The sequence below is a fragment of the Cervus canadensis genome, chromosome 10, assembly GCF_019320065.1.
Source record: "Cervus canadensis isolate Bull #8, Minnesota chromosome 10, ASM1932006v1, whole genome shotgun sequence".
NCBI lineage: Eukaryota > Metazoa > Chordata > Mammalia > Artiodactyla > Cervidae > Cervus > Cervus canadensis.
The window spans coordinates 26283862-26297762 of NC_057395.1; positions in this window are offsets into that span (position 1 = coordinate 26283862).

A 13901-nucleotide genomic window follows, 5' to 3' on the forward strand; every position below is an offset into this window, starting at 1 on the left:
GTTTTTTACAAACTGAGTTTTGAATAATTTGTTACTAAAAACATTTACATCATTTTCTTTGAGACTTTATGGACAGAAAGGAAGCTTAAGTGTTCCATTTTTCTCTGTATTACTGTGCAGGTGTGAATGAATTAAAGACCTTGATGCAGGGAAATAGATTATCCTGGATTCTCTGATGGGTCCATTCTAATCATGAGTCCTTAGAAGTAGAGAACCATTCCTGGCTGGGGTCAGAGAGATGCTGCTTTGCTGGCTTTAAAGATGAAGGAAGAGAACCATGAGCTCAAGAAAGGGAACAGTTTTGAGGAGATGGAAAAGGCCAAAAAACGGCTTCTCCCTTAGAGCGTCCCAAAAGGAACACAGCCCCACCAACATCTATTTTATAACCCAGTGAGACGCTTTTCAGACTTCTGTGTAACTGCAAGATAATAAATGTGTTGTCTTAAACCACCCAGCTTCTGGTTGGTTGGTACAGCAGCAACAGAAAACTAACACAAGAATCTTATCCCCTTTAGTTCTAGTCACCTCAGAAATTTTCTGCTGCCTATGGAAATAATAATTTATCATTAATAATTTATATTTTAATAAATTTAATACATATTTATAAATTAATAAATAATTCCTTGTTCTGCCTGGCTGGTCTTCTTGTCCTGGATGAGAATGCTGGTATGCTGCTAGCCACTCATTGCCCATGATAACAGCTCACAATTTTAGTCTCCAAAGGCTTTTAACTTTGCTTTGGGTATGATTTATTCTTCTTTTTGTAGTGTCTTAAAGTAGAAACTTACATCATTGAGTTTTAGACTTTTCTTTTCCCTCATAGGTATTTAAAATTCCAAATTTCTCTGTGGTACTTACCATATAGTTGAGTGGTTAAGAGTCCACCTTTCAATGCAGGGGACTCAGATTCGATCCCTGATTGGAGAACTAAGATCCCACATGTGTGTGTTCTCAGTCGTGTCTGACTCTTTGCAACCCCATGGACGGGGGTCCAACAGGCTCCTCTGTCTATGGAATTTTCCAGGCAAGAATACTGGAGTGGGTTGCCATTTCCTCCTCCAGTGGATCTTCCTGACCCAGGGATCGAACCTGTGTCTCCTGCATTGGCAGGCAGATTCTTTACCACTGAGCCACCTGGGAAACCCCAGATCCTACACACCTCAGAGTAGCTAAGTCCACTCACTGCAACTACGGAGCCCGAGGGCCACAACTAAGATTCAACACAGCCAAATAAATATTTTTAAATTAAAATTAAAAAATAAATTTCCCTGTTTACCTTATTTTTGCCATCTCACAAATTTTGATATACATATTTTCATTATCATTTATATGATATACTATCAACATATTTTCTAATATTCCCTTGACTCCTCTTTGACACCCCCTACTCCCTGCCCCCACTAGGGTGCACCACAGGCCTTTCTTAGCCTTGGGCTAAAATCTGGGCAAATGAGACTTGCTGGTGTGGTTCCATTGTGCCTTCAAGCAAGCTTGCATTCTTCACTGGAGGTCATTTGCTTCTGGTACCTCCAGGTAGTTGCTCTTTGTATGATGTCCAGTTTCATAGTTTTCTGCAGAAGCACAATCATCTGAAGGCATTTTAATCATTATTCTTGGAAGTGGAGACGTAAGACTCTCAGTTGCCAGTACTTTTCTTAATGGTGTGTCCTTTCTGGCATAGTCTCCAGAACTTTAATTGGATTTTTGTTCGATGATGTTATACATTCTTCAGCTGATATGTCCTGGGGAATTTGCCAGAAAGCTACACAGATTCAAAATTGATGTTTTAGTGGCTCATCATTGAGAAATTTTTCTAAAGCTGAAGGTTGTTAATTTAAATATTTTCCAGCCTATAAATTCTCATGGCTATGCTTTGTGGCTTCACTTCTTAACCTGGGATCATTTTTCTCCTAAATTCTCAGCCTCCTTTCCAGTGGTTCTCATGAAGTGGGCTTCCTGGGTGGAGTAGCATGGGCTTCAGGTGAACCAGGTGCCTTTGTTTTTAGCTTTCTTCTTTTTCTGATTATTTTCCTTCATGTGTTTTGGGAAGCTGTCTCAGGTCTGGGAGTGCTTAATAGGCTCAGTATGTATATTGATTCTCTTGGCAAGAATCTTGCCCTTGTTGCTTTTCAACACCAAAGGCGTGCTGGTGACACTGTAGAATTTTCCAGTTTTGCAATGGGAGCATTGGTGAATGAACATACACAGGCACAAACAAAGAAGTATGTGTTGTTTGTTTAATTTTTTTGCCACACGTCATGGCATGCATCAGGAGAAGGCAATGGCACCCCACTCCAGTACTCTTGCCTGGGAAATCCCATGGACAGAGGAGCTGGTAGGCTGCAGTCCATGGGGTCGCTAAGAGTTGGACACAACTGAGCGACTTCACTTTCACTTTTCACTTTCATGCATTGGAGAAGGAAATGGCAGCCCACTCCAGTGTTCTTGCCTGGAGAATCCCAGGGACGGGGGAGCCTGGTGGGCTGCCGTCTGTGGGGTCGCACAGAGTCAGATACAACTGAAGTGACAACAGCAACAACATGGCATGCAGAATCTTATTTTCCCAACCAGGGGTCGAACCTGAGCCCACTAACGTGGAATCTCGGAGCCCTAATCTCTGGACCACCAGGGAAGTCCCCGGCATGCATTTTTAACAGTCCCCATTCCTCTGACCTCTGCAGTATCACCTTTCTGGCAGATTTGCATGTACATGGCCAAAGAAACAACTCCGTGCTTTCTAAAGGTCTAAAGAACATACAACAGGTTCCTCCTCTCTTTCACTGGAGCTCATCATTTGGTGAATTACTGGCAGGTGGAGGTTCCAGCCAAAGGCCTTTCAACTCCTCCTATGGTGTCTGATGAATCAAGATATTTTGTGCTAGATGCTGGCTATGAATACAATTTATGTGCTGTATTCTGACTCCTAAACTTTTTGTGGGTTTTAAAATATGTTCATTATATTGCATCCAGTTGAGATCACGTTACAAAAATATAAATCACCATTAACAGCTGGCTATTATTGTATTATAAAAAATATAAATCATTGTTAAGGATCACAGATTACATTTGCTAGATATTATGTTGTCGGTTAAAAAAAGAATCCCTGGTACCAATTTCATTGTGCCTGTCAGTTGGGTTCTAATATTTTATTTTTTTATCCCTGTATAAGAGTTTGAGAAAATGTATTTATTTTAGAAAAGAAGGAAGTCCAGGAAGATGAGTTGTATATTTATGTGGTGGCCATTTCTCCTTGATATTAAATGTTTATTTCCATTTTCTTTTTACTTCCAGGGGGCCCATTCTGCTTGTCTCTGCTCCTTCTCTTTTTCTTTGCATCTCTCAACTTAAACAAATTGAAGTTGCTCTAACTGTCAGAGACTATGATTCAAGCTCTTGGGCTCTCATAGCATTTCAGATAGAATCTCCTGGACCAAGAGGGTGGGAAAGACCATTAGAAAATAATGACTCATCAGAAAAGATCCTTTGCCTCATTCAGAGCCCACCACTGCAGCACTTTTCTCCAGGTGATTTCCCTGATTTCAGGCGTGTTTGCCACATATCTGTTATGTTTCCACTCTGACCATATTTTCATTTAAGACCTTTACTAAAAAATAGAAACAGTGGTTAAGATTTCATGTATCCAATGCAGGGGTTCCATGGGTTTGATCCCCAGTGGGCGAACTAAGATCCCACATGCCATGCAGCATGGCCAAAAAAAATTTTTTTAATAAAATAAATTTGAAAACTAAACACAGTGATTGCTGCCCTAGTCTACTCTGCTTTCTGGAGGCCTCTGACACTCATTCCAACCAAGTACTAACTGTGTGAACATTCTCCCACAAAGCGTCAAGTAATGCATGCTGAGGAATAATAGCAATTTAATAGAAAGTCGTTTTCATCTCCTCTCCAGACATGTTTTTCTTTGGTCACTGAAGAGAACCTCAATCATTTTTTTTTTTATTGGATTAGCAACTTTATAGATTAACCTCACATCCAGGAACATGCCTACCCGTCACCATCAAATCAGCACACACACACACAGTGTGGAAAAACAGAAGAAAGAGTCATAAAGAAGTTGAAACTATGACTTGTTTGAATAGCTACAGAGACTTATGACTGATGAAATATGATCATTGGACTGGTGGGCTGGTTACACCCCTGCTCCTCTTTGTTCACAAAACAGCAACAAATAAAAAACAAAACACCCCATGGCTATTTCGAATTATATCGAGAATCTGAAAGGAATATCAAACAACTCTTAGAGCAAAGAGATTAAAATATATACTTGTGTTAAAAAATAAAATATTAAATAATGCATAGACTGCAACTCTGCAGTGTGGCTCTGACGCAAACCTTTCAGAGTTAGCACCCTCTCCACAGCTTTGGGGCATGATCCCCAACAAGGCTGCCCTCATGTCAGAGTCCAGGGGCAAATTTTGGGGATCCCTCAGCCACCTGCACTCCTGACCAACTGGCTACAATCCAGGGGTGCTCTTACGTCACGCTCAGCTTCAATAATTCACTGGCAACACTCACTGAATTCAGGAATGTGCTATGCTTATTGTTACAGCTTTATTCTAAACGACACAAACCAAGACCAGTCAGTGAAGAGACGGTAGGCGAGGTCCCAGCACGGAGCTCCGGCGCCCTATCCCCGTGCGGTCAGGACACACTGTCATCCTGGCACATCTCACCCAAGCCTCGGAGTTCAGAGTTTTTACTGGGGTTTTATTACCTAGCATGACTGATTGCATCGCTCATGTGATTGAACACAATCTCTATTCCACCCTCCCTACCTGGAGGGCAGGAGGCTGGGCTGGCTGGTATCTCATGGCTCAAAAGAGAAAGCCGCTAATCACATGGTTGGTCTTTACAGCAAGACCAGCCCCCACCTGAGCCACCTCTTTGGGACAAACTAAGCTATAATCCAGCGCTCATCATGAATAACAAAGATTCAGACATCACTTGGGAATTTCCGAGAGTTTAGGAGCTCCAGTCCAGGAACCCAGGACAAAGATCAGACAAGTTCTTTATTATAGGACTTTTAGTCAGTAACACTACATATAAAAAAATATAGATTTTTAAATACTATATTCATAGACTTAAATGCTTTTTTTTATTTATAAGAGAAAATAAATGAAGTTAAAGGTGCATATAAAGAAATTTGAATGCAAAACAGAAAAAGAGACACAGAAATACAGAACAGACTTTTGAACTCTGTGGGAGAAGGTGAGGGTGGGATGTTTCAAAAGAACAGCATGTATACTATCTATGGTGAAACAGATCACCAGCCCAGGTGGGATGCATGAGACAAGTGCTTGGGCCTGGTGCACTGGGAAGACCCAGAGGAATCGGGTGGAGAGGGAGATGGGAGGGGGGATCGGGATGGGGAATAAGTGTAAATCTATGGCTGATTCATATCAATGTATGACAAAACCCACTGAAATGTTGTGAAGTAATTAGCCTCCAACTAAAAAAAAAAAAAAAAAGAAATTTGAAGAAAAGAGTAAGGTAACCTTAAGGAAAACAGGATAAAGAAATAACAAATTAAAAGGAGACATTAATGAATTAAGAGAGAAACATAGAGTAAAACATTAAAGAAATGTAGAGTAAAATATCAATGAAATACAACAGTATAAAACAAACTTCTAGTAGTTAATCTAGAAGAAAAGAATATCTGAACTAAAATTAGATATGAAATGTATTAAAACAGATACAGGAAATTTTTAAATTGTTCACATATGCTCTTTAGAGCTCAAATGAAAAATATAGGTGAAATAGATAATTTTAGCAGAAAATATTACATTATCAAAATTACTGTAATAAAATCTATAATACCGGAACAGACGACTGTGCATGAAGGAGACTAGAAATTACTCACAGTTGCCTGCAACAATGACTGGGCCTGGAGAGTTTCATGAGTGAGTTCTTTCAAACGTCCAGTAATTCCTGTGTCACAACATAGATCCTGGAAGGGGGACAGAGGGAGAGAAAGTCAATTTAATATTTGGGAAAATAACATAACAATGAGCATTAAATCACGTCACAGGTAGAGTATAGCACAAAGGAAGGAGATCTATAAACCCATTTCACCCAAGAAAATGGGTGTGAAAACATGAAGCACATTTCTAACAAAATGATTTCAAAGGGTATTAAAAGAATGATTCAGCTTTTACTCTGATCAGTATGAAAAATTAGATTCTTTGGATGTCCCTCCCAGTTCAAAACTAAACAAAACAAAAATAGAACTTGCGTGAAACATTCATGTCTTGAATTATATTGCTTGGCCTACAGGACCGACCAGAAGGCACATTGGGACTGGTGGGGGTGGGGCTCTAACAGGAAGTGAGACAGTGAGTGGTCAGAAAAGGCTGGGTCGCCTGCAGGTGGAGAATAATTAAGCCCACATCATTCATCATTCAATCATTTATTTAACTAAGGGATTATGAAGAAAGCTGAGCGCCGAAAAATTGATGCTTTTGAACTGTGGTGTTGGAGAAGACTCTTGAGAGTCCCTTGGACTGCAAGGAGATCCAACCAGTCCATCCTAAAGGAGATCAGTCCTGGGTGTTCATTGGAAGGACTGATGCTGAAGCTGAAACTCCAGTACTTTGGCCACCTCATGCGAAGAGTTGACTCATTGGAAAAGACCCTGATGCTGGGAGGGATTGGGGGCAGGAGGAGAAGGGGGCAACAGAGGATGAGATGGCTGGATGGCATCACCGACTCGATGGGCATTAGTTTGAGTAAACTCCAGGAGTTGGTGATGGACAGGGAGGCCTGGCGTGCTGCGATTCATGGGGTCACAAAGAGTCAGACACGACTGAGCAACTGAACTGAACTGACTGAATTGCTATGGAGAAAAGCCTAGAAAGAGGATAGGATGGGTTGGGTGGATTACAGGTTTGTGTTTTTAATTAATATTTATTTGGCTTCCTCGGGTCTTAATTGTGTCATGATCTTTCCTTGCAATGCATGGAGGGCTCCAAAGTGCATGGGCTCAGTAGCTCCAAGGCATATGGGATCTTAGTTCCTTGATTAGGGATCAAACCCACATCCCCTGCATTGCAAGGCTGGTTCTTACCCACTGAACCAGTGGGGAAGTCCTAGGTTATAGTTTTAGATAGCATAGTCAGGAGATGCATCACTAAGAAGTACCATGAAAAGACCTGGAGCTGAGGGGAGCCATTCCAGGCAGAGGGAGCCGCACCCTGTAAAGGTTGCATGGAGGTATGTTCTTTAGAAACAGAGGAGACTTGTGTGACTGAAGAGGAGCCAGGAGAAGAATGGCTTCGAGTCTGAATACACAGTGGTGTCTGCTCTTTTCAATGAAAAAAGTGAAAGTCGCTCAGTCGTGTCCAACTCTTTGCGACCCCATGGACAATACAGTCCCTGGAATTCTCCAGGCCAGAACACCAGAGTGGGTAGCCTTTCCCTTCTCCAGGGGATCTTCCCAACCCAGGAATCGAACCCAGGTCTCTCATGTTGCAGGCGGATTCTATACCAGCTGAGCCATTAGAGAAGCCCTTTTCAGTAGGCTGCATTAAATGGAGCTGAAGTGGGGACACCACCCCACATTCTTTAAGTCTCTGAGAAAAGTGAAAACGTTCATCGTTCAGTCATGTCTGACTCTTTGCAACCCCATGGACTACAGCCCACCAGGCTCCTCTGTCCCTGGAATTCTCCAGGCAAGAGTACTAGAGTGGGTGACCATTCCCTTCTCCAGGGGATCTTCCAGACCCAGGGATCAAACCTGGGTCTCCCACATTGCAAGCAGATTCTTTATTATCTGAGACAAGTCTCTGAGGGCGGTACTAATTCCCCTAATCTTTCCCCAGAGAGAAATAGAGTCATGTGCTGTGGTCACTGAACACTGGGGAAGAGAAAACCTCGAACTTTTGAGATCTGTTGGATATGGGATTTGAGCTGTCACTGATTCCACAGACCCCAGAAGCACATGGTCACAGGGTATACAGAGCATGTGGGCCTGGTCCAGATTCATTCAACAGGGGGTCACTGAGCCCACAGGCCCACCCTGCGGTCATTGCCAGTCCGTCCTTACTCAGGATGCGTACACCTCCCAGCTGGCAGGACCCCATCTGTGGAGCAAGGGCAACCGTGATAGGAAGGTTCAAACTGTGCCCCCATCTCATCCCAACCAAGACAGTAAACCAGAAGAATACTACCTCCCAGGGAAAATGGCAAAGATCCATTACACTTGGAAACAAATAATTAAAAAATAAAACAGCAGTGAAGCCAAGGAGGAAGGGCTGCTTTTTGCAGAGAGCTCCATTTTGCCTGTCTCTGACATGCTTCTTGCTCTGTGTACGTTCCTCTGAACTGTGGTTTCCTTTAGGCAATGGAAGACCTGAATAGTTCTGTGAGCTAATATTGGACTTAGGAAAGGAGGGAGCAGACACAGGTCACATTGCCACCTGTGTACACATCTTGTCCTGAAGTTAGGCTTGGCTAAAAAACTGAGCTTAAAAAGTGACCCAGTTTGAGAGTCCCTTGGACCGCAAGGAGATCAAACCAGTCAACCCTAAAGGAAATCAAACCTGCATATTCATTGGAAGGACTGATGCTGAAGCTCCAACACTTTGGCCACTTGATGCGAAGAGCTGACTCATTGGAAAAGACCATTGAGGGCAAGAGGAGAAGTGGGGGGACAGATGATGAGATGGTTAGATAGCATCACTGACTCAACGGTCATGAATTTGAGCAAACTCCAGGAGACAATGGAGGACAGAGGAGCCTGGCGCGCTGCAGTCCACGAGGTCACGAAGAGTCAGACACGACTTAGCAACTGAACAACAACAAGGCACTCATGCCTTAAAAAAGTGTAGACCTCAGTCTGAAGGCTGCTTGATGCCTGGAGGGGTTCTTTCTGTATGTTGGAAAACTCCATGGCTCTGAGGGGTTTTAAGACCACCAATCCTGAGAAATAGCCCAAGGATGTTTCTCAAGGGTCACCATGGCTTGATTCTGCCCTGGCGTAGGTGGGTGAACAGCATTATCCATCCCCCATAATGCAAGGGTGATTTGAACACATTATATTACCAGTGACCTTGAGGTTCCCAGGCCTGTCAACCCACTGACATTGTAAGGTGTCCCGCAAGATACTCCTGGGGCTACAGGACTTCAGGAAAAGGCTATTTTCTCAAAACTCCAGCAAGAGAGGAATTCTTCTAAGAACAGGCATTCTGCAGACTTGCTGTCTAGGTCAACTCAATTTCCTCATCCTCTCTGACCTTTCTCCTATATTAAAACGCACCATCGAGGAGCCCACCCCACCACCCACCCCGAGTCCAATTCTGGGGTCCAGGGATGGAAGACAAAGAGGCTTTTGTTCTTTTCACCTGAATTGAAGGTAATCCCATGAGGCTGCCTCCCTGCCTGGGTCAGGGAGGTGGTTTTGTGTGTGAAGGTATCCAAGCCAGGGCAGTGAAGTCTCAGAGCTCGGGACACCCTTAAGTCTGACCCTTTATCCCCTCCCCACTGAGAGTTGTGAACAAAAGAATAATTCCTGTTGCATTTATATGCTGATTATGGGGGAGGGGTGGCAAGAGATGAGGGTGGGAGGGGGAGATATTCTTAGTAATCGGAGTATTTGACTGATTGGTAACTGTTTACAGCTTATTTCTTTCTAGCGTGTACCCCTTGAAATCATTTTCTTTGTAAATGTTAAAAGCCATATGCAAAAAACAAAACCAACCTTGATTACCCTGCTTTGTACTTCAATCAGCAGCATGTCAGCCTCTGAATAAACTGTAATTCCTTCACCCGTGCCTACGAGGAGAACATTTAGGCCACATTAAAAAAAAAAAAAAAATTCTTAGTAGGGGTCTCGAGAACAATTAGCAATTAAAAGCATCTATTTTCTACACGTTACTCTATAAACACGGCTGCTTGATTGATTTCGGTCTCAGGCTTTGCTCGGGATCAGCATCTTCATCGATGGCCCAGCTCTCGGAATCACTGAAGGTCTCTCAGATGATGAGGATGCTCTTGTCTGTGAATCTCTTAGCGCATCATTAACCTGAGAACTGGACTTGATGCCTTTCCCTGACATGCTTCTAGGGGTCACCGGACTCCCCTCCGATCTCCACTGCTGGGGACTGATGTCTTGGTAAGAAACCACCTGCCAGGGTGAGTGCTGGCAGAAGGCCAGGGCTGTCCATGTTCTCCCTGGTCCCTGACCACAGCCTGCAAAGCCCTTCCTTTGCCTACACACACCTGTCATCAGGACTGTTCCCCCAGACACCACCAGACTCCAAACACCGTAAAATGCCACTGAGAGAAGAGAATGAGAAGGCACCAGGTCTGATCCCTGTACATTTTCAGTTCAGTTCAGTTCAGTCGCTCAGACATGTCCGACTCTGCAACTCCATGGACTGCAGCACACCAGGCTTCCCTGTCCATCACCCACTCCTGGAGTTTACTGAGACTCATGTCCATCGAGTCGGTCATGCCATCCAACCATCTCACCTTCTGTCATCACCTTCTGCCTTCAGTCTTTCCCAGCATCAGGGTCTTTTCAGATGAGTCAGTTTTTCAAAAGTATTGGAGTTTCAGCTTCAGCACCAGTCCTTCCAATGAACACCCAGGACTGATCTCCTTCAGGATGGACTGGTTGGATCTCCTTGCAGTCCAAGGGACTCTCAAGAGTCTTCTCCAACACCACAGTTTAAAAGCATCAATTTTTTGGCACTCAGCTTTCTTTATAGTCCAACTCTCACATCCATACATGACTATTGGAAAAACCATAGCTTTGACTAGGATGGACCTTTGTTAGCAAAGTAATGTCTCTGCATTTTAATAAGCTGTCTAGGTTGGTCATAACTTTTCTTCCAAGGAGCAAGCATCTTTCTGTTAAGCAAACTGAATCCCAGAGAGACTGAACTAGCTCATGATGACTGGGATACCCAAGGTTCCTGAGTCCTCACACCTCACAGCCTCTCCCAGGGTGATCTTCATGGGTGGAAACTGTATTAGGTAGCTTCTCTAGGATGTTAAATTTGCATAACGACTCAGATACAATCCTGATTTCAGGCAGAAGAATGGACTTGAGGACTCTGCAAGGCCACCGTCAGGGGTCACCCAGGAGTCTCTGAGAGCTTCAAGCTCTGTGCTCCATTTTCAGCAGTGTTCCACCACATAAATGGGTGGCCATCCTGCACCCCCTCAGACCCGTCTTCCTGGAGCCGGAACACTGAGGACTGAGGCCGAGATCTGCCTCAGCGCCTGGACAGTATGAGATGCGAGAGGCCCTGCCCTGGGGAGGAGACCACGAGAGGCAGCCCATGCTGAAATTCTGCCTCCAGGTGCCTTTCTGACCTCATGCTTATTCCTGCAGGTACCCCAGAGGGTGTAGCAACAGGGGGATGAAAAGGACAAGGGGCAGGGTGACCTGTACTGGGGGTGGGCACTGAGGAGGGTCACTGAGAGAAGGGGCAATGGAGAAGAATCGTCCCCAGCAGGAGTGGAGCCTGCCTCACCTGGGTCTGGGGTCTGAGCCAGGACTGGGAGGAGGAGCCCCTTTGAGAGGTCATTTCCGCTGAGCATGAGACGTGCTGCCTCCTCAGATCCTAGGCTAACACGTGGTCCCAGGACGGGAACCCTGACTGCAGGGGCAGAGCTGCTCCCTGAGGCTCCTCCCCGGGCCAGAGACCCTCAGGAAATCCACACGCAGGGAGGATGTGCAAGAGCACCCTGAGGGGTCTCGGCCCCCATGACACCCATGGTGAGCACACCCCCTCCAAAGGGGCTTCAGTGAAACCTGGACCGTGGCTCAGTCTAAATTCAGCACTGCTTCTAGAATGGCTGAGCAACGTGTCTCATGTTTTGCCATAGACAGGAAGCAGCCAGGAGCCCAGGGAACCCCCACGGTGGTCTCCACTTAACAAAAGTGGCTCCACCTCCAAACCAAATACGTGATAGCTTTATGACACCAAGTAACCAATTATAAAAGCCAGAGAAGTAAAAAATAGTAAAATAAATAAAAATAAATACAGGGACTTCCCTGGTGGTGGGGACATGGGTGCGATCCCTGGTCTGGGACGATTCCAAGTGTGGCAAAGCAACTAAACCCTTGAGCCATAACTACAAAGCCTGTGGGAAGCAACTACTGAAGCCCAAGCACCCCTAGAACCTGTGCTCCACAATGAGAAGCCCTCGAACTGCAACTAATGGCCCCCGCTTGCCGCAACTAGAGAATGCCCACGTGTGGCAATCCAGACCCAGTGCAACCAGTAAATAAATTAAAAAATCATAAATACAAACAAAATTCTGGCAAACTTTTATGAGCCTTTAAGCATTTTTTTTTACTTACCATAACTTTTTTTTTTTAATGTAAGAGTTTGGATGAGGATGATAACATTTACAAGTCCTATGAATTTTCTGTGTTTTTTAAGAAAATTATTTCCGGGACTTCCCTGGTGGTCCAGTGGTGAAGACTTCATGCTCCCAACACAGGGGGCCCGGGTTCAATCCCTGGTCAGGGAACTAGATCCCACATGCTGCAACTAGAGTTCAAATGCCACATTAAAGATTCTGGAAGCTGCAATGAAGAGAGCAAGCACCACAACTAAGACCTGGCACAGCCAAATAAATTAATAAATATTTAAAAAAAAAAAAAGAAAATTATTTCCAAATTGGGGTATATTTTTCCTAATTCTTTTGAATCATTGTGCTTACTCTGCTTGCTTAACACTGTTTTCCATGAATTTAAACTTTCCTCCTTGGTTCTAAGTAAACCTCTGAAAGGCTATTGATCAAAGTGAATCTTTCAAATCACTAGTAATTTTTATTATTAATGTTTGTGCACTCCAGAATAATCTACATTTAAATGTATTATACAGTAATTTTGTCCACTTTTGTCAATTATTTTGCCTTTTAAACTGACTTGGGACTTCCCTGGTGGTCCAGTGGTTAAGAATCCGCCTTGCAATGCAGGGGACGCGGGTTCCATCAATCTCTGGTCTGGGAATTAAGATCCCACATGCCCCAGAGCAACTCAGCCTGTGTGCTGCAGCTACTAAAGCCTGCCCACCAGAACTAGAGTCCACGTGCCACAGCGAAAGACCCTGCATGACGCAATGAAGACCCAGCCAACTAAATAAATGTGGAAAAAAAGATGTGGGTGATTCAGTTTACCTGTAATCAATAAATAAACTGATATAAGTTGGTTATCCATCACTAATTCCTTCCTTTTTTAAATCAGAGCCAGCTAATTGTGTATTCTGCTGTGCACTCATGAGACGAACAGAGGTGCCCATGGGATGGGACATTTGGGGTGGGGCAAAAACAGATGCTGTTAGTATAAGTGATGCTGTTAGTATAGGGAACTCATGTTCGCATATCTGCTTGCGTTCATCCATATGCATGAGAGCATTTCTGTTACAGAGGAAGGCCTCCTGGATGGGGTTTGAACCATCCCGGGAAGGAACGCTTTTCATGAACGTCTCTGTTAGATGTTGGACAAGGATCAGAAGCAGGTCTTCTGGAGATAGTTAAGGAGAATAGTACAAAGTAGGAGAGAGGGGAGGAGATAGTCCAGCACAATGTTGGGGGGCAGCCTTTACACCAGCCTCTTCAGGTGTCCTACCGGTGACTTGTTCCCTCCCAGGTCAGTGGCGGGGTGAGGGAGCGGTCAGCGTTGGTGTCCTCATAGCAGTCCCCACTGATACATCACCGCGCCCTGCACCCCAAGACCCTGCACCAGGAGCTGCACGGGGGCGGGGGGTGGGGCGGGCAGCAGCCGGCTTGGTGACTGCACCAGAGACCGGCTGGGGGCTGCCGCCACGATCCCTTTCAGAGACTCCCAGAACGACTGGGAGACATAAAGATAGCTATGTCCCTTTTAAGGGGTATTTAAGTGTTACTCACTCAGTCGTGTCTGA